General features: G+C 37.8%; 1 protein-coding gene across 43 annotated transcripts in view; it reads right to left on the reverse strand.

Annotated features, from left to right (window-relative positions):
* The window catches only part of MAP4K4 (mitogen-activated protein kinase kinase kinase kinase 4), a 188,162-nt gene that overhangs the window by 168,109 nt on the left and 807 nt on the right, over positions 1 to 19,246 (reverse strand). The window lies entirely within an intron of this gene.

Consider the following 19,246-nt stretch of genomic DNA (forward strand, 5'->3'; position numbering starts at 1 on the left):
GCCACTATACAGTGAGGAAATAAATTTCTATCATCTAGACCACCCAGTCTTGCCATGGTATTTTGCCATGGAGCTCAAGCAAATACAGATGTGGAGTTCACATACGTTTGTTCTTATAGTTCTTCGGGTCTCATATTTTTATCATAATCTCCCATCACCCAGACCCCACCAAAAGTAGCAAATGAAAAATTATTGAGGAATTTGTAGGAGAAATGTTATGTGACAAGCAATATTTTGAATTTATTTTTAACGAAAAAGAAACAGGTTTTAGTACCATTTCTGTGACTGATGAGCTCTGTGACCTCTATTACCTGTTTAACACTAATCTTAGGTCCATTCTTTTACCAAAGTTTGGTCTAGATAACCTCAAGATTCCCCCCAACCCTCACATTCAATGAGCACCCATGGAAGTAATTACCAGAATGTTCAAATGAATTCTGCAAATGATTTAAAAAGGAATTTTATCTCCTATTTTTATTCAGGGCTGGTTGATACCAGTTTGAACTTACAGAAGGATAGTTTTCCCATTTTGCTGGGGAAAGCAAAGACCAAGCTCTTCTGATTAGTCATATAAGATAGTCGTAGAACATAGTTCTTCTACTTTTTAGGGGAGAGGGGATTTTTTGCTGCCTTCTTTCAAGAACCTCTTTTGAAATGAAAGATGTTTAAGCATTAATATATTGCATTGAGATGGCATAATTTTCTCAGAGTTAAAGATTATTTCCCAACAAAGGTTTCTTCACAAGCAGAGGAAGTGTATTTTAGCAAAAATCTTCCTTCCCTGTAATTTACTCTGAACAGGTTGCCTGGATGAAATCTGTGTTCTGGGTAGTTCCTCTTTTGCCGATATTTATATACAAGCAGTTGGAAAAGTTAAAGGAAAACTGTGTTTTGAGAGTATAATAATTGTTAAATTACACCTGACAAGACTTGATAATTTAGCACTTATGTAGTACCACCAGATTTCCAAAGTGCCTTAAAGTCACCATTGTCTAGTGAAGCAACACTCTGGCTTGGATTTGAGACTTAACATGTATTATATGAAGGAGGTTCTTAAAGATATTAAACAACTTGCTCTTATCACAAGGTCAACTGAGTTTCAGGACTACAAATGAAACGAAAAGCTCCTTGGGCATTTGCTACTTTTGGTGGGGTCTGGGTGATGGGAGATTAGGAACTTTTTCATTTATCAGTGTCAAAATGGAATAGCAGGTTAGCAAAGCACATTTTTCCTCCTGGATGAAATATTTTAAGAATAAAGATTTTAATTTCACAGAAATTTCTGATTAATCAACCCTTAAAGTTCAAGGCAAACTATTTTTTAGTGGTTCAGGGCCAAAGTCTTTGACCTTCCTTAAGAAACAGATTTCCCTCTACTTTCCTGATAATGATAGGTATGCCACCTAGGTATGTAATTTGTACATACTCTGCAGTAAACTTTTTACAGTGAAATTTTTACAAGAAATGCCAAAATAATCTAGGTAGATCTATATCACATCTAGGTATCTTGGCTTGGTTCCCTGGATTTTGTACTCTTTTCTCTTTTATGCTGTACAGTATTTAATTTATAGGGTCGCTAAGATTCTAAAATCATCATTATCAGATTATTCTTTAATGCATTTGCAGGAGTAAGAGGATTCAGGAGAATCTCTAGATGGTCTCTCACAAATATGTGTTTTGGAGAGAGCCTGACAGCATGGACTCTGCTTAGGATTCTGTCTCCCTCTCTGCCCTCCCGAGCTCATGCCTGTGCACTCTCTTTCTCTCAAAATAAATAAAAACTTTTTAAAAATTTAAAAATTACTACAACATTACAGTAATCAATACAAGTGTGGTACTAGTATAGGATAAAAAAAAGTGATCAACAGCATAGAATGAAGAGTTCAGAAATTTAAAAAAGAGAAAAACAGAGTTCAGAAAACCTCCAATTCAAGGTCAAGGGTTTTCAACAAGCGTACCAAAACAAATGAATAGGAAAAGAACAGTCCTTTCAACAAACGGTGCTGGGATAACACATGCAGACGAATGAACTGGGACCTCTCCTTTTCATAATGTACAAAAATCAATCCAGGGGATACTTCGGTGGCTCAGTCGGTTAATTGTCTGACTCTCAATTTCAGCTCAGGTCATGATCTCACAGCTGTGAGATCAAGATCAACACTTGCCAGACTTGGCTCAGTGCACAGCCTGCTTGGGATATTCTCTCTCTCTCTCTCTCTCTCTCTCTCTCTGTCTCTCTGTCTCTCTCTCTCTCTCTGTCCCTCTCTCTCTCTCTCTCTCTCTCTCTCCCTCTCCCTCCCTCTCTCTCCCTCTCCCTCCCTCTCTCAAGATAAATAAATACACTTGAAAATAATCAATTCAAAATGGATGAAAGAACTAAAATATGAGAGCTAAAACTATAAAGCTTAAAAGAAAACATAGAACTAAATCTTCATAACCTTAGCTTAGGCAGTGGTTTCTTAGATATGACACCAAAAGCACAAGCAACAAAATAATAGACGAATTGGACTTAATCAAAATGAGTAACTATTGTACTTCAAAGTACACTATCGAGAAAGGGAAAAGTCAACCCAAAGAATGGGAGAAAAATTTTGCAAGTCATATATCTGGCAAAGGACTTGTTGTATCTAGCATACATTAAAAAAAAAAAGTTACAATTCAAAAATTAAAATAATAACAATTTTAAAATGTGCAAAGGATCTGAATAACCATTTCTCCAAAGAAGAAATTCAAATGGCAAGCAAGCAAATGAAAAGATCCTCACTACAATTAGTCATCAGAGAAATGCAAATTAAAACCAGCAAAATTATATAACACTAGGATGGCTACAATAAAAAAAAGACGGATAATTACAAGTATTGGAAAGGAAATGAAGAAACTGAACCCTTCATATACTGCTGATGAAAATGTAAAATATTACAGTTGCTTTGGAAAACAGTCTAGCAGGTCCTCTAACAGGTTAGACATAGAGTTCATAGGACCAAGCAATTCCATTCCCAGATATATTCCCAGATACATACCCAAGAGAAAAACACAGTACAAAAAGTTATACACAAATGTTCAGAGCAGCAATATTCCTAAAAGCCCAAAAGTAACAACAACCCACATGCCCATCAACTGATTAACAAAATGTGGTATAATTTAGTACCAATGCATACAACATGAATAAACCTTGAAAACATGCTAAGCCAGTCACAAAACACATACTGTTTGATTCCATTTACATAAAATATCCAGAATAACTAAACCTATAGAGACAGAAAGTATATTAGTGGTAGCCTATGGCTGAGGTGGGGGGAACCAGAAAAGTAGTCATAGAAGGACTGGGGTAATGGGGTTTCTTTTTAAAGTAATAAAGGTGTTCTAAAGTAATAAAGGTAGCCTAGGGCTGAGGTAGGGGGAACCAGAAAGATAGTCTTAGAAGGATTGGGGTAATGGGGTTTCTTTTGAAAGTAATGAAGGTGTTCTAAAATGTGGCTATGATTACACAACTCTGTGAATTTACTAAAAGCTACTGAATTGTACACTTTAAATGGGTAATACAGTATTTGAATTGTATCTCAATAAACCTGTTTTCTAATGGTATGTTTAAAATCCAAGACTGTTCCCCTCCTACTCCCCACTATTCCCATCAGAAAAGGGGAAAGGGTCATTTTCACAGTTTGCCATGTTGCTGATGTCTCATAATGAAGAATAATGTGTCTCATAATGAGACACAGACTGGACCTATCACCGGACTTTCATTTCTAGCCAAGATGGAGTTAACAGGGGATGAATTTACCTTTCTATTTAAAACAACCCAAACAAACTTGTACAAAATTAATGAAAATTTTAGTTTTTAAGAAACTAGACATGAGGCAATGAAAGACAGTGATCCCTGAGAGATGGGAAACAAATTTGGTGAGCCATACAACTGCCTGCACTTACTCCCTTTACAAACTTTTTGGGCATGGCATACAAAGAGGAAACTCAAGCAGAGCCTAGCAGACTCCCTTAGTTGAGGAGAAGGAGCTTAGAGTCCAGGCAGACTAAGGGATGTTAGAGTTCCAGGTGAAGAGTACTGGAGATGAGAGCTGCACAAATGAAAGAGAAGAACTCCCAAGCTCTGTAGAGAGATCCCTACATACTCAGCCAAGTAATGATCAACTCATGCTAATCTTAAGAAAACTACCCAAGGCTGGGAGAAAAAAAAAACTATTCAAAAGGATTAGAAAGAACAGTGAAAGTGCTCACACAGGGATGGGAAAAATCTGTTCCGCCAAACAAATGGAAAAACTCATAAATCATTGGGAACTAAGCAGAGTATCAGAAAGGTTTTGCCTGAGCAGTGGGGGTTAATTAGCATTAGATCGACCACTGCTCCAGAACTCCTTAACAAAAACCATAAAAACAAGACACAAAAGGTCCAAATTATTTCCAAGTAATTTAAATGCACTCCTAGGACAAACCTCAAGGATATTTGATAAGAACAAAAAAATACCAGCACCCAACAAGGTAGAATTCATAATGTCTGGCATCCACTCAAAGATTACCAGACAGCAGCACATAACCAAAGTGAGAAAAATCTATTTAAACTAACCCAAGACTGACACAGATATTAGAATTACAGACAAGGACATTAAAATAGGTATTATAACTATATTCCATGTTTTCAAAAAGTCAAGTAGAGACCTAGAAAATATTTTTACAAGACCCAAATCTTCTAAAGATGAAAAAAATACGATGTCTGAGATAAAAAATAGACTGGATGGAATTAACAGCAGAATCAACAGTGAAGAAAAGTTAATGGCACAGCAAAAGAAACCAGCCAAAATGAAGCCCACTGAAGAAACCACTGAAGAAATACTAGCCAAAGATTTTTCAAATTTGATGAAACCTCCAAACTCACTGATCCAAGAAGCTCACAAACAGCAACCACAAGAAACATGAAGAAAAGTCCATCAAGACACATCATAATCAAACTGCTCAAAACCAAGGGTAAAGAAAATCTTAAAAGGCAGGAAAGAAATGACATGTATAAATACAAAGGAACATAATAAGGACAGCTTTCTCAATAAAAATAATGCAAGTAAGATGACAGTGGAGGAACATCTCTAAAATACTGAAAAGAAAAAAACAGCAATCTAGAATTCTATACAGAGCAAAAATATCTTGCAAAAATGAAGGCTCAAAAAGTTTTCAGACATACAAACCTGAAAGAATTAACAGATCTGTAGAACAACAACAACAAAAAGGTAAAGTCCTTGAGGCAGAAGGAAAATGGTACCAGAGAGAATATGGATCTCCACAAGGAATGAAGAGTACCAGAAATGCTAACCACATGGGTACATGTATAAGGTATTTTTTTCTTACTATTTATATCTTTTTAAAAGATAGTTGACTGTTTAAAAATAACAAATATGTTTTAAGATTTATAACATATGTAAATTTAAGATTTATAACATATGTAAAAGTAAAATGTATAATAACAATACCGTGAGGCCAGGGAGGAGAAATGAAAGTGATACTACTGTAATGTTTGGTTTTTTTTATTACACATGAAGTTTATATCATTTGAAGGTAAAGTATGATAGGTTAAAAGTGTGTACTATAAACCCTAAAGCAACCTATAAAACAATACAAGTAGAAGTTATAGGTAATAAACCAGAAAATGGAATCATAAAAACACTCAATTAATACAAAAGAAAGCAGCAAAAAGGGGAAAAAGACAATCTACCAATAAGACCAAGTCCTCGGTACTAAGACAGAAAAAAATGAAACAGAATAAAGGTCAAGAAAAATAAATAAATTACATGTACAATTTAGCATTTTAAATTTTTTTTTTTCACGTAAGTACAAAAGGAAATAAATATTTTCAGCTAATTGAATAGCAAACTAGTAAAATGTCTAATTAAATCTTGGGGTTGATGAATGACAGAGGCCTTGCTTAAATAAAATAAAAAGAATTTTATACCTTGATGGTTAGCATAAGTAATTAAAAAGGCCTTTTTTCCAGTATAATTATAGAAAGGTTAGAAATATTTCACTTGATGTTAAATTGTTTTCAAACAAGCCCACAAAACCATTTTACTCGGTAGGCTCAGGAAAAGAAAATATCTTTTGTCTATATTATCAAAAAGTAAATACATAAGACCTGAAAAGAAATGCAAAACTTCATCTTTTAAATCATTTCCTTGTATAACCTTAACTCTAGAAACTTACTAAAAACTACTTGAATAGCACAAAGCTGCACACGACTGTTCCTATTTTACAGAGGTTACTCCAGCCCTAAGATTAAGGGGACCAGCAGGTGAATAAAGTAGTCTCTCCTATGTGTGTAGTGTAGGGCACAATGTAGCCCACTTTGGGCCATCCATTCCCCAAATATTCTAGATATTATTCCACATGCTGCTCATAGGACACTCTGAGAGGTCTGATGGGAGCTCCTTCCCTACCCTACCTTATGGGGATGCTGAGAGTGCTAAATGGATAAGCTAACTCCAAAATGTTACAAGAGATGCAAAACAATAATGAACACCAAAGCAGCAACAGATGTAGGATGCAAGGCCTCCCAAGAGACAGATGGCTCAAGGCAAACTAAAAGGGAGAGCAACTACCATAATCAATGGAACGCACCCCTTCCTATCTTTATTCGAAGTTCTAATAACCAGGATAATGAGTCATCAGCTCCATGGCAAAACAAGCCCACTGTTCTTTGCTCCTCACCCATCTCTGCCTCACCCAGAGAATCTGAATTTAAATCATAAAGTTTCATTGTATATAAAAGTTTCACTGTATTTACTTTATCAGATCCAGCTTAGCTATACACTGCCCTGAGCCCTGCTCTTCCCCATCTGTAATATCATCCTCTTAAAATTGATTGCTATGTGCTCCACAAGAACACAAGCTGATTGACTTCTCTCCTTGTTCACGGTCACCATGACATGTGAGACTCCCATGGTGCCTGGCACATACCATATACGTGTTAAATACCTGAGTAATAAATGATTGAAAGAAATCACGCCTAACAGAGCAGGCTAAAAATTATCTATAGGCAATGAAACACAAAACAGATACTGAGCCCTCCAAACACTGAAGAGTAAAAAAAGTTGAACATCCACAAGTTTTGTCTGGGAATTAAGGGAAGAAGCAACAAGAATGGATAAAAGACCATATGTACATAGAACATAAATGCTCTAATATGTGAGTTCAAAGAGGAAAGGCCCTGGAATTAAGGCATGTCCTAGCAGGTGAATGAATACATCCAATGAATTGTGCGTCACTTGAATGCACATCCTATCCTCAACCTCAGGCAACACTGAGTGCCTAACCTAGGATCCCTAATAAATTGTATGTCCCTTGGATGTACAGCCCTGACTCAGGTAATATTCAGTCTTTGACCTGAGAGCTCAAACTAGAATAATCCTAAAACTACACAATTACATACAGAGGGTCTCAGAAAAACTAATGGAGAAAGGATCTGACAGTCAACAGTATTCTGTTACTATCATTAGCAGATAAGAATGAAAGTTCTAAGCACAAGAATTTCCAAAAAGTATACATAATTAAATTTAATTAGATCTGATTTTAATGCAGTAAGTTCCTTTACTTTTTTTTTTTTTTAATGTTTATTTATTTTTGAGACAGAGAGAGACAGAGCGTGAACGGGGGAGGAGCAGAGAGAGAGGGAGACACAGAATCTGAAACAGGCTCCAGGCTCTGAGCTGTCAGCACAGAGCCCGATGTGGGGCTCGAACTCACGTACCGTGAGATCATGACCTGAGCCGAAGTCGGACACTTAACCGACTGAGCCACCCAGGCGCCCCGCAGTAAGTTCCTTTAAAAAACATATCATAGAACTACTTAGAAGAATAAAAGGTGAGAAAAATACTCTAAAAGGTATACTTGAAGCAAATCAAATGAATAATCATATTCCCCAATATGACATAACAAATCATTTATATTTAACTTGCTATACATCCTTTGGCCAAAGATTATAGATTGTTTTGCTTTTTTTAAATCCTGGTGAGTCAATAGCTTCTGCCAAGGATGAAAGAACACTCCTGTATTTAGCATCACATGGCAAATGGGCTGGCTACTGCACATTGGAATCCCCCCAAAAAACAGTGAGAAAGAAAAACTGGTTTAGCCTGGTTCTTATTACCAATGACATCACTGATAGTGAACAGTTTGTCTTTACAGAGATAAGAAACTGTACTCATGTTTAAAGAAATGACTTAAACCCAAGGATGACAAATAATGAGAGTGGGGAAGGTACAGGCTTCAGGGAAGCAGACAGGCACGCAGGGTGATCAGAACTGGGAGGTGTTTGGTTATACTGCTGACAAATAGGAAGACCCAGGCAGATAAATCCCCACTCCATTCTACATAAGGTTCCAAGATACAGTCCAATTGCACAGCTCTTCTGAACAAGCCCAGGGTGTCAGGCCAAAACACCTGCTGAATGCATTACTCACAACAGCCAGAAACTAAAAACCACAGCAAGTTCCATCAACTAGTGAATAGACAAAACACAGCATTATCCATACACTGGAAAACTATTCAGCAATAAAAAGGAACAAACTACCACACTTAGCAGTGTGGATGAACCTCAAAAACATTATGCAGAGTATAAGAAAACAGATGCAAGAGGCTTGCCTGGGTGGTTCTGTCAGTTAAGCCTCTGACTTTGGCTCAGGTCATGATCTCCTGGTTCATGAGTTTGAGCCCCACATTGGGCTCTGTGCTGACAGCTCAGAGCCTGGAACCTGCTTCGGATTCTGTGTCTCCCCCTCTCTTTGCTCCTCCCCACTCACATTCCATCTCTCTGTCTCTGTCTCTCTCTCTCAAAAATAATAAACATTAAAAATTAAAAAAGAAAGAAAATAGATGCAAGAGACTACACACTGTATGATTTCATGTAGTGTAAGAAATGCTCAAAAAAGGCAAATATATAGAGGCATAAAATAGACTAGTAGTTGTCCGGGCTGAAATAGAGATTAACTGTAAATACTTATAAGGGATCCTGCTAGGGTATGAAAATATCCTAATACTGACCTGTGATGGTGGTTGCACCACTCAGCAAATTTATTAAAAATCAGTGAAATGTAGGGATGCCTGGGTGGGTCAGTCAGTTAAGCGTCTGACTTCAGCTCAGGTCATGATCTCATGGATTGGGAGTTCGACCCCCGCAGTGGGCTCTCTGCTATTAGCTCAGAGCCCACTTTGGATCCTCTGTCTCTCTCTCTCTCTGACCCTTCTCAGCTCACACACGTGTGTGCACTCTCTCTCTCAAAAATAAAAATTTTAAAAAATAAAAATAAAAATCATTGAAATGTAAACTTACAATGGGTACATTTCACAACATAAAATACACCTCAAGAAAGGGGTCAGGAAAACCCAAACAAACACGTTTAGCAAACTTCTCTTCAAGAAAAAAAATATCTCTTCTTCAAAGCTTACTCAGAGCAGCAGCAAAACTTGTGATACATAACATCACCCTGCTCTGCACCTTGCCTTGCTTTCTTCATCTCTCTGGGCTTGCATCTCCCAAATTAAGTATCAGCCCAGAGGTCATGCACTCAGGCAATGTTTTCAATATTGTTGCTGTTGTGTTTTTGTTATTGCTCTGGACGAAAAGAAGCAAACGCCTGAGTAAAATCATAAGTTTAAAATCAAAGATAAGTTTAAAATCAGATACAACTTCTAGTTAACTTCCAGTCTGGTGGACTGATCACATGAGTCATGCACGTTAATTCCATGAAAATGATCTTAAGGTAAACAGAAGAATTAAGAGATAAAGGGGAAGGGATGACAGCAGAAATCATTTCTATCAGGTTTTGACAGCAAAAAAAGAGGGGGCAGCAGTTCATTTACTAAAGAGGAAAACATTACAACTTAAGTACCTGCTGAGAAGGACACCAAGTGAGGTAATAAGCCCCACAGAACCCTAAGAAGATCATTATCTGGAAGCAACTGACACGACAAAAATTATGGCTAAAAGCAAGAGCGCTAGTATTTAGTCACTGAATGCCCCAGAACCTCTTCCTCTGTCTCACAGTCTGGTGGCTATTTCACATCACACCATACCCATAAGAAACCAAAGATTAAACTCTGAAGAAACTGAAGGAGAAATGCTCCAGATGAGAGGACATGAGACAAAGTACTGCAACACAGGGTTGAAAAGTTAAGATAGTAGACTGCAGAGCTCCAGCCTTATTCCTCCACCCTGAACCCCAGAACTCCAATAAATAGACAGATAGCCCATAGGCAAGAAAGGCCTCTGAGTGTTCTTAGAGAAAAAGTGACTCCAAGGAAAAGATCTACAGGTATTGAGAAGTGGGGTTCCCCATCCATGAGAACATACTGATCCTGCTTACATTGAAATATTACCAAACAGCCTCCTGCCCATACACACTGAGCCTCCAATTTCACTTCTAGTGCCTTACTCTTAAATATGAGCAGGGTTACGAAATACCTGGGCATTTAAGAAAAATCTTTAGCATTAAACAGAGACCAAAATAAACAAATGGAAAAAATAAAATCTGGAAAAAAAAAAAAAAAAAAAAACAGGAAAATAAATGCAGAAGGACAAGAAAACAACAAAATCAACCTAGCAAAAAAATCCTATACTCAGTATCCTCAGATAGAGGAGATATATCCACAAGAGAATAGATGCAGTCAAAAACAAAAAATATGAAAGAGAGCTGCTCATATAAATTAAAAATACAATAAAGCTAAAAATTCAATAGATATACTGAAATGTAAAGTCAAACACAGAATAACAGAGCAAAAAGACAAAAAAAAAAAAAAAGTAAAAGATAAAATAAATTGAAGAGATGACTAATAGAACTTCCAGAAAGAGGGGCACCTGGATGGCTTGATTTTAGCTCAGGTCATGATTTCACAGTTTTTGGTTTAGAGCCCTGCATCAGGCTCCACACTGACAGAGCCTGCTTGGGTGTCTCCCTCTCTCTCCCTCTCTTCCTCACAAGTGTGCACATATTTTCTCTCTCTCATTGTCTCAAAATAAATAAGCTTTAAAAAATAAAGAAAGCACCTGGGCTGTGCCTGGCACTGCTCTGGTACTTAAACACAGGAAAAAAAAAAAAAAAAAAAAAGAACTTCCAGAAAGAGAAAGCAGAGACGTTCCTTGGAGGTGAGAACAAAAGTATTTCCCAGGAAAAAAATGGACATCTCCAGATAAAAAGAAAAAGAATTAACTAAGTATGCAGATCAGTGAATGACAATGAAAGACACTCATAAAACCTAAGAACTCCAGGAATAAATAGAGTATCCCCAAAGCTTCTCAGAAGAAATTTAAAACAGGTCACACTCAAACAAAAAAAGAAATGTCTTCAAAATTCCAAGGGAAAACTGGGTATTCAACCCAGAATATTTTCTACCAGATAACATAAAAATCCAATGTAAAAGGAGTGCCTTGGTGGCTGAGTTGGTTGAGTGTCAGACTTTGGCTCAGGTCATGATTTCACAGTTTGTGAGTTCTAGCCCCATGTTGGGCTTTGCACTGTTAGGGTGGAGCCTACTTCAGATTCTCTTGTCTGCCTCTGTGCCCCTTCCCGGCTACCGTGCACATGCTTCAGTGCGCGCCTGCGCGCTCTCTCTCTCTCTCTCTCTCTCTGTCTCTCTCTAAAATAAACATTAAAAAAAAATTTTTTTTAATCCAATGTTAAAGAAAAATAAATACATTTTCAGCCATCCAAGCAAGAACTTAAAACTTTTATATGCCATGCACATTTTCTTATAAAGCTACTGGAGGATGTGCTTCAGGAAAATTAGATAGCAAACCCAAGACGAAGACTATTGTATCCAGGAAACAGAAATGATACAAGAGAACAGTTATGTACCAGGTCTAAGGGGCAACCATGCCTGGCCAGCTGTGAGGTACCTCCCTGGGAGGGGGAATCAACAGGTTATCTGGAACAATAAATTATCTGAGGTATTCAAGCATTTGGAAAAATTGTTGATAAAGGCGTAACTCTGCTGCGCATCTGATCTTTTAGGGCATTTGCAGGGGAAAGTAACCACAGGTACATAGAAAACTAAGCAAAAGAAAACGTATGCCAATGCAAGGGGGAAGGGATGTTAAAAAAGGATATGTAATCCTATTAGACGGTAGCTCAGAGATAAATGGTATTTACATAGTCATAATAACATAAACAATTATCACTTTAACCCAAAATTATGATATACACACTCATTTAAGGGAGGGGATGAGTTTTAAGAGCTAATCTTCAACTACTATTGAAGTTCAAAACTGTAGTTCAACAACTGTAACTACTATTACAAGAAGTCAAGAAATGCATAAAACTGATAAATCAAGAAATAGCCACATAAGCATATCATTTAGAAATACAGCAGTAAACTTCAGCAGTAGCAACTAACGGCTGAAAATGGATGCATGCCTCTTGGGAACAGGAATACTCCATGATCTGATATGAGAACTTTAGATCACTTGGTTGCAACCATGTGCATTCATAACTTTTGATAGGTTTTGTAAGGCCCTACTTATCATAAAATGAAAATAAAGTTTTTAAGTCATAAAGTACAAGTGTGGTTTTTTTCAATTATTTTTAATGTAACAGGATAATTTGGCAGCATTGGGCCCTATTTGAGATAGTTAGAATGATGCCCCAGGGCTCAAAGGCAAATTATGCACAAAGCTGTGGGCAGCATGTGCCCTGGGTTCCCTACTTCTCAAGGGTGGGAGAACACCTGCTAGGCCTGGACAATGGCCCCAATTCTCCAGCTTGCTGATGCAACAAATCAACCCAAGAGCTCATGAAGAGCCCCCCCCCCCCCCCCCCACTCCCGTCTCCGTCTCGGTGCAGAATCAATCCTGCCAGTTCAGTGCTCCTCAAAGTGTGGTCTACTGACTAGGGTACAAAGCTTGATAATTTCAGAAACAGAATAACTGTAAAAACTCTTATTGCAATTTGACATTGTATCTTTTGATTCTAATAATAACACTTAGGCTGGTATTTTGTATATCTACTTTTTCATTTCACTTTTCTAGTCATTTGTTTGTACTGTATCTTACAGTACAAAGAAGCCTTTCTGAGGCTGAAAAAGCGCACTCCAAGTTTGAGCCAGTTCCATGCACCAGTGCATGTGCTGTGTCTGAATGCAAGTATGCTGGCCGGAGGACCTAGGGAGACAGACACATTACAGGATTTACAGTGGATGTTACATACTTGGCATTTTGTGTCCATTCCCCTGTCCTTCCTGAATTTCTTGAGGATAAACAAACTGCCTGTTTCCTTCACCACTATATGTATACCCAACACGCACAACAGTGCCCAGGGCCCAGCTGGGATAAGAGCACAGCAAGAAATGGGAGTGGCATGAAACCAGCCCTGTATGGTTCAACATTTTGTATCTCATCTCCTCAACTTAGTTCTTAAGTTCCTCATAATGCTACACAGATATCAGGATTTCTAATATCCCAATTTTAAACACTTGGAAAGTCCTAAAACTTACTCTCGCTTCTGAAATTCTTATAGAAAAAACTGCCTCCCATCACATTACTTCTCTTCTGAATAATAACAGCGAACTTTTATTACTCAACCAGCCTAACAGAATATTGTATTTTGTCCATTGAACAGTCATGTAACACTATTAAACCTGAGAACATATGGCTGCCACACTGGTCACTGGGAATACATCACCTGGCTTTCTCCATTCTCCTCCTAGCCATCCCTCCATGTGTTCAAAATATCCTGATTCAACTGTGCTGTTATCATGTTGTAAGAGCAAAATACCAACCAAATCTTCCAAAAGCTAAATAAGTACTTGGAAATCTCTAGTCCCTGATCATAAAGTAATTGATCCCAAATTAGATAATATATTTTAATACTTTAACACTGGTAATGCAGACTAGTATTATAAAAGACCAACTTGAATTCATGAGAAGTCTGTTTGTAGTAAATATTCCAAAGCAATCTACTTGCAAGCAGTTAGTAAAATGATATGCAATCACTATCTATCTGTGAAAGTTTTTAAAGCACTGTTTTTAAAAGGTAAGATGGTAACTAACAATTGTTTCAACCCTTAAAATTATCACAAACTGTAAATAAGTACTGTTTGATATTGAGAACTTACTTGGAATAAGCCCTTGACTCGAATACAGTCAACTGTCCTATGGTCTACATTTTTGTATAATGTTCATGACAGACCCATATAGAAGATGGGGAGTGAGCCTTCCAGATTATTACATTATTATACACATTAGTGCTGCCCTCTGGTCAACAGTTCTGATTCAGTGTCTGGACAAGCTGGGTCTGAAAGCAGAACACTTGTACAGTTATTTAAATATTCTTTTGCTGTCTACCAATTTTTAAAAAATGAATGGAATACAGAAAAATGAAAGCACTGATACTAATGATAGGAAGCACAGGCATCATAAATTTAATACAACGCAAGAAGTGGAAAGTATCTGATGCCCTAAGAGGAGGCAATCTCTTGGCTTAAGCAGCTGTTCACAACCAGATGACCAAGTATTTACTAATCCAGCAAAGAAACAAAATAAAAGACTATGTATCAAATTCATGTGTCAAAGCATCCATCTCTAGTTTAAATATTTTTAGTTCCCTGGGAATGAAACTCCTTAGATGCTTATTCCTTGGCTTAGCACACCTGTTCAGAGATGCATTATTTCAAAAGTAGGATGTATTACTTCAAAGTCTTTGCCCTGCTAGTATCAGTCTGCAAAACCAACAAACACACACACTGCACCAAAAGTGCCCCCAGATAATATTTTTGGATTATCTCAATACGTAGAAATATATACATAACCAAAATTGGTTAAGAGAAAAAGGCAAAAATACAAGATTACAGCTATGCAAATGAACATTTATTAGAAAGTTTCAAGCAATAAGAAATTTTAAGACTACCATGAGTAGGATTTTATGTGGTGGTTGGATTTTCTATAAGTCTTTTTATTTTTATGATTTTGTTTAATTAAAAAGTTTTTGGAAATCTGGGGTTGATATTTTTAGGAGAGCTACACACCAATACATGTTCAACAGGGTTGGCTTCCTCCCACCTTACCCAAGTCCAGAATTCTTCCAGCATTCATAGCTCTAAGTCTCAGAACAAGTCTGTACATGCCACTTGGCGGCAGTTGAAACCTTCTTACAATGGAAACATTTAGTTCCTCAAAATTCATTTTGCCCCACTGGATGCCTTTACCTCCAGTTAAGAACAAGAGATGCTACACGTAAGGGATAACATTTAGAGAACCCTCTCCCACAAGTTTGTTTGCTCCAAAATGTTAGACTAATGATTTTTAAAAGCCACACGATTTCTACAGCACTCTACTGCTGAGCAATTGAAAGTAATTTTAGCACTTTCACAGATCCCAAGGCTCCTCCTAATCCAGTGGGCAAACAGTGTCCCCATTTGAAGGGACACGACCAAAGCCTGCAGATAATGACTGAATTTAGCAGGTTGACCTCAGCGAGGAAGAATGCCCAAGAATTCAGCCCCAAACCCTTCCCCTCTACCACCACTGCTACTACCGTTTTGGCCTTTACCTCCCGTCTTCTGGACCACTGTCTGAGGACAACCATCTTACCTGCTCCTTTCCCAAACATCATCTGATCAGGTTTCCTACTTACTCCCAAGGGTTCCCCAATCCCAACAAAATTTTCAGTGACCCCTCAATGCTCAAAGAATAACATCCCTCCTTAACTGGCAAGCATATAATCTCTCCCCCCAAGATGCCACTACTCCCTAAACCTCAAAGTCACCCTCAGCCCTTCTGTCACACACCCCCATCCCCCTTTTCTTCAGTATATGAGGGGGACAGCATTAGCACCACGCCCTAACAGGTGGCAAACTCTGTGTTGCTTCTGCTTACCGTCTTTGGACCCACAGTACTCAAGGTCTACAGCCTACCTTTCCTCCAAGAACAGGTGCAGACAGGGTCAAGATGTTCAAATCTCCAGAAAGGCTGCCATCCTTTCTGTGAGCAAGCCCCGACCCCAGACACTGCACCTGCTGGATTCTAAACTCCCTAACCTCCCCTCTCACTACCTATAGTACCTTTCCAAAAGCAGGATTCTCCTCCTAGTCAAGACATTTGGAATACTAGTCACTGTATGCTCACCAAATACAAAATAACAAGGTAACAGTAACCCCAAGGGAAAAACAAAAATGGTCAAATAAATATTAAAAATAATAAAACCCAATATAACACAAAAACAAGCATTTGTTCTGGTTTTGATTTTTCACACTGTCCCTCTTTGATGAAAATAACTAAAATTCACTAGATTTACTCAACATGCACAAGATCATCTTATAAACACTTCTTTTATAAATAAATGTTATTCTGAATGAAACCCCGTAAGCTGAAATTCACAATGTTTTTCTTAGGTTTTAATTTATGAATAGCCTTCATGGTGATCCCTCAGAAACCTAATGCAAAAACTAAATTTCTCTAAATAGAATATATTCTGTGTTTCAAATCTTTTAAGATAGTTATATATCCTTGAACTATACTCAAACTATTTATCAATTGTCACCAAATTTGGGGGTACTACCCAAAAAAAGGCACTTTCATAAAACATATCAAAACCCAGAAAACTCCCTCTTTTTACTCATTCACCTCACATAAATACAATCTTCTCAAAATAAGCAACCACAGTCACTAAAAAAATAAAAAGTTCACAGAAAAAATAGAAAATATAACAATTAAACAAATTAGCTACAGGGTTCAACTTAAAGATATTTTACCTGAAGTTATGTGAAGGGGAAAAAAAAAGCCTCTTTATAAACAACAAATTATCACAAATATTTTCCCAATTCAAATGTGATTCACACCAGTGGATGTTTAGCAACAATAAACAAGTGCTTAAGTGCCAATAATCCAACCCCAAAACCACCATATACAAATCACGCCAACAAATCCTAAATAAACTCCTCTGCATAACTGTTCTAGAAATTAGACATTGAAAGGGAGAAGAAAATGGAGATATTAACTGCCTCCCTTATTTCTATCATCTATCAAGACTGAACTTCCCAGTATCAGTTCATAAGTGCTGTGATAGTAAGGAAACATATAAGAAAAATCAGGAAAACCTTAACGCTGAGTATTTGATACTAAGGAATTAACTTTTTAGGTTTGAGAATATTATTATCTGAATTATTATCTGATTATCTGAAAAACAAAATGATACATACTGAAGCATTTAGTGAAATGGTAAGTAGGCTTTACCTTAAAATACTATGGAGAGAGAAAGACCACAGATGAAACTAGATTAGTCACCTGCTAGTAACTATAAAATTAGGTGATCCACTCTCTCTCCTTGTGTATTTTTTAATTTTTCCAGAATAAAATAGAACTGCTGGTGAGCAAAATCTCAGGCACTATTTTGTGTGTGTGCCACTTTTGCACAGACTTCTTAATTTGTTAGGTTTGCATAATTTGAGAATTTCTTCTCAACTGTACAGACTTTGTAGTCAGAGAGCTGTGTCACTGCCAGTATCCCAAATGCTTCCCAACTGCACTGCTCAGCAAATCTATTTCAAAAGCTTGGGGGAAGGAGAGGATAGATCCAAAGGAAATGAAGAGGGAAAAAAACTTAAACAAGAACCTGCCCAAACTACTACCAATAAGGAACACCCACCTCTGAAAGCCACTTAATACACATTCAGGTTTCATTCTTTCTTTCTTCTTCTGGTTTAAAGACGGATTGTTGGCTTCTAGTTTACTTCACTGCCCTTCACATCCATGCTGACTGAGGAGATACAAACAATCCAACTACTGTGTAACCAGGTCAAAACCAAGCTTTGGCTAACTCACTTGGAAGAGTACACTCACCACTTAGATTTGGCCAGAAAAACTGGGTTAGAAAAAAACCAACTGGGGCTTAAACAAACACTGGGGCCGGGGAGAACGTCTTAGAGCCAGTTACCAGGCCACTCAGTGAGTTGCAACACAATCTTTTCCAAAATTTTCCAAAGTCTTCCAAATTCAGTTGAGCCCAGCAGGCTGAGTTAACAGGGCTTCCTTTCAAATTCAAAAACCTGGCCCCGGCCCCAACAGTTAACCAACAAAACACATGCTAATTCACTTGAGAACACCTAAGAATACAGACTCAAGTTCAGACCGCAGGCCGGTACAGAGCCCAGTACGTAGCCAGGCCAGGGGAAGTTGGGGCTGGGGAGAGGCGTTCAATCAACAGATAAATCCTATTCAGAAAGCATAAAAGAGACAATAGGATCCACACTTAATTTGGCCTAAGAAAACGTCTACAGTCAGCTTCCAACCCCCTCCCTCCATTTTTAATGAAACAATGACAATTCTTCAGGGTGAACCACAAAGCCCTGCTTCATAAGATTTTTTTTTTTTTCTATCCCAACCTTGTACTCACTCTAACAGCTAGAAAGCACCCCAGTGTAAATTACGTATAGAAAACGTTTCATAAGAAGAAATAAATCAGGACCCGGGAAATTTAACATTCTGTTTCAAATTTTCAAGATCTGTGCCTCCATTACCTACAGCTCTTTCAGACGCTCCAGAATGTGCCCTGAATAAAATGAACAGCACTGTTAGTCACATCAGGTGTCAGCTACTCAGAGAAGACTCATCGTCTCCAGATTTGTTAGTTTCATTTACCGTTGGGGGGGGGGGCGGGTGTTAAAAAAAAAAAAGAGAGAGAGAGAGAGAGAGAGAGGGAGAGACAGGCCTGGGGTGGGTGTGCAATCTGGGCATCCTCTTGACTCCTCACTCTCCCTCATCTCTGTTTCAATTACACACCTGTCAAACAGGTTATTCCTGGAATTCAGATTTTATAATCCTCACGCTGTAATTCTTTCCTGCTCCTAGTGCACAAACACACGCCCCTCCCTGCTTGCCCAAAATACGTATGTATCTATCAATAGGATGTGTGATAGAGTTTTTCAAAAGTCGCAGGTAACACCAAACTCCTCACCTTCAGCACTTGGCAAACATTAAAACGAGGCAACACGATGACAATTTTCAAGAAGGCCAAGGCAGTGGTTCAGGATAATCACAGGCCAGGCCTCCCTATACTGAATTCTCATTAATACACACAAACTCAGAGGGCCAGAATTGGAGAAAACCAAAGAATTAAGGTTGCCGTATAGAAAAAAAAAAAAAAAAACAAAATGTTTTCCCATTTTATTGAAGAAAAGTGCATGCCTAAGAGTGTAGCTTATTTCCTTATCTCAAAGCCAGGAAATGAGTGAGGTCTTTTAAGGCCAGCCTGAATATAAACTCTTG

This window comes from Panthera leo, chromosome A3, assembly GCF_018350215.1.
Source record: "Panthera leo isolate Ple1 chromosome A3, P.leo_Ple1_pat1.1, whole genome shotgun sequence".
NCBI lineage: Eukaryota > Metazoa > Chordata > Mammalia > Carnivora > Felidae > Panthera > Panthera leo.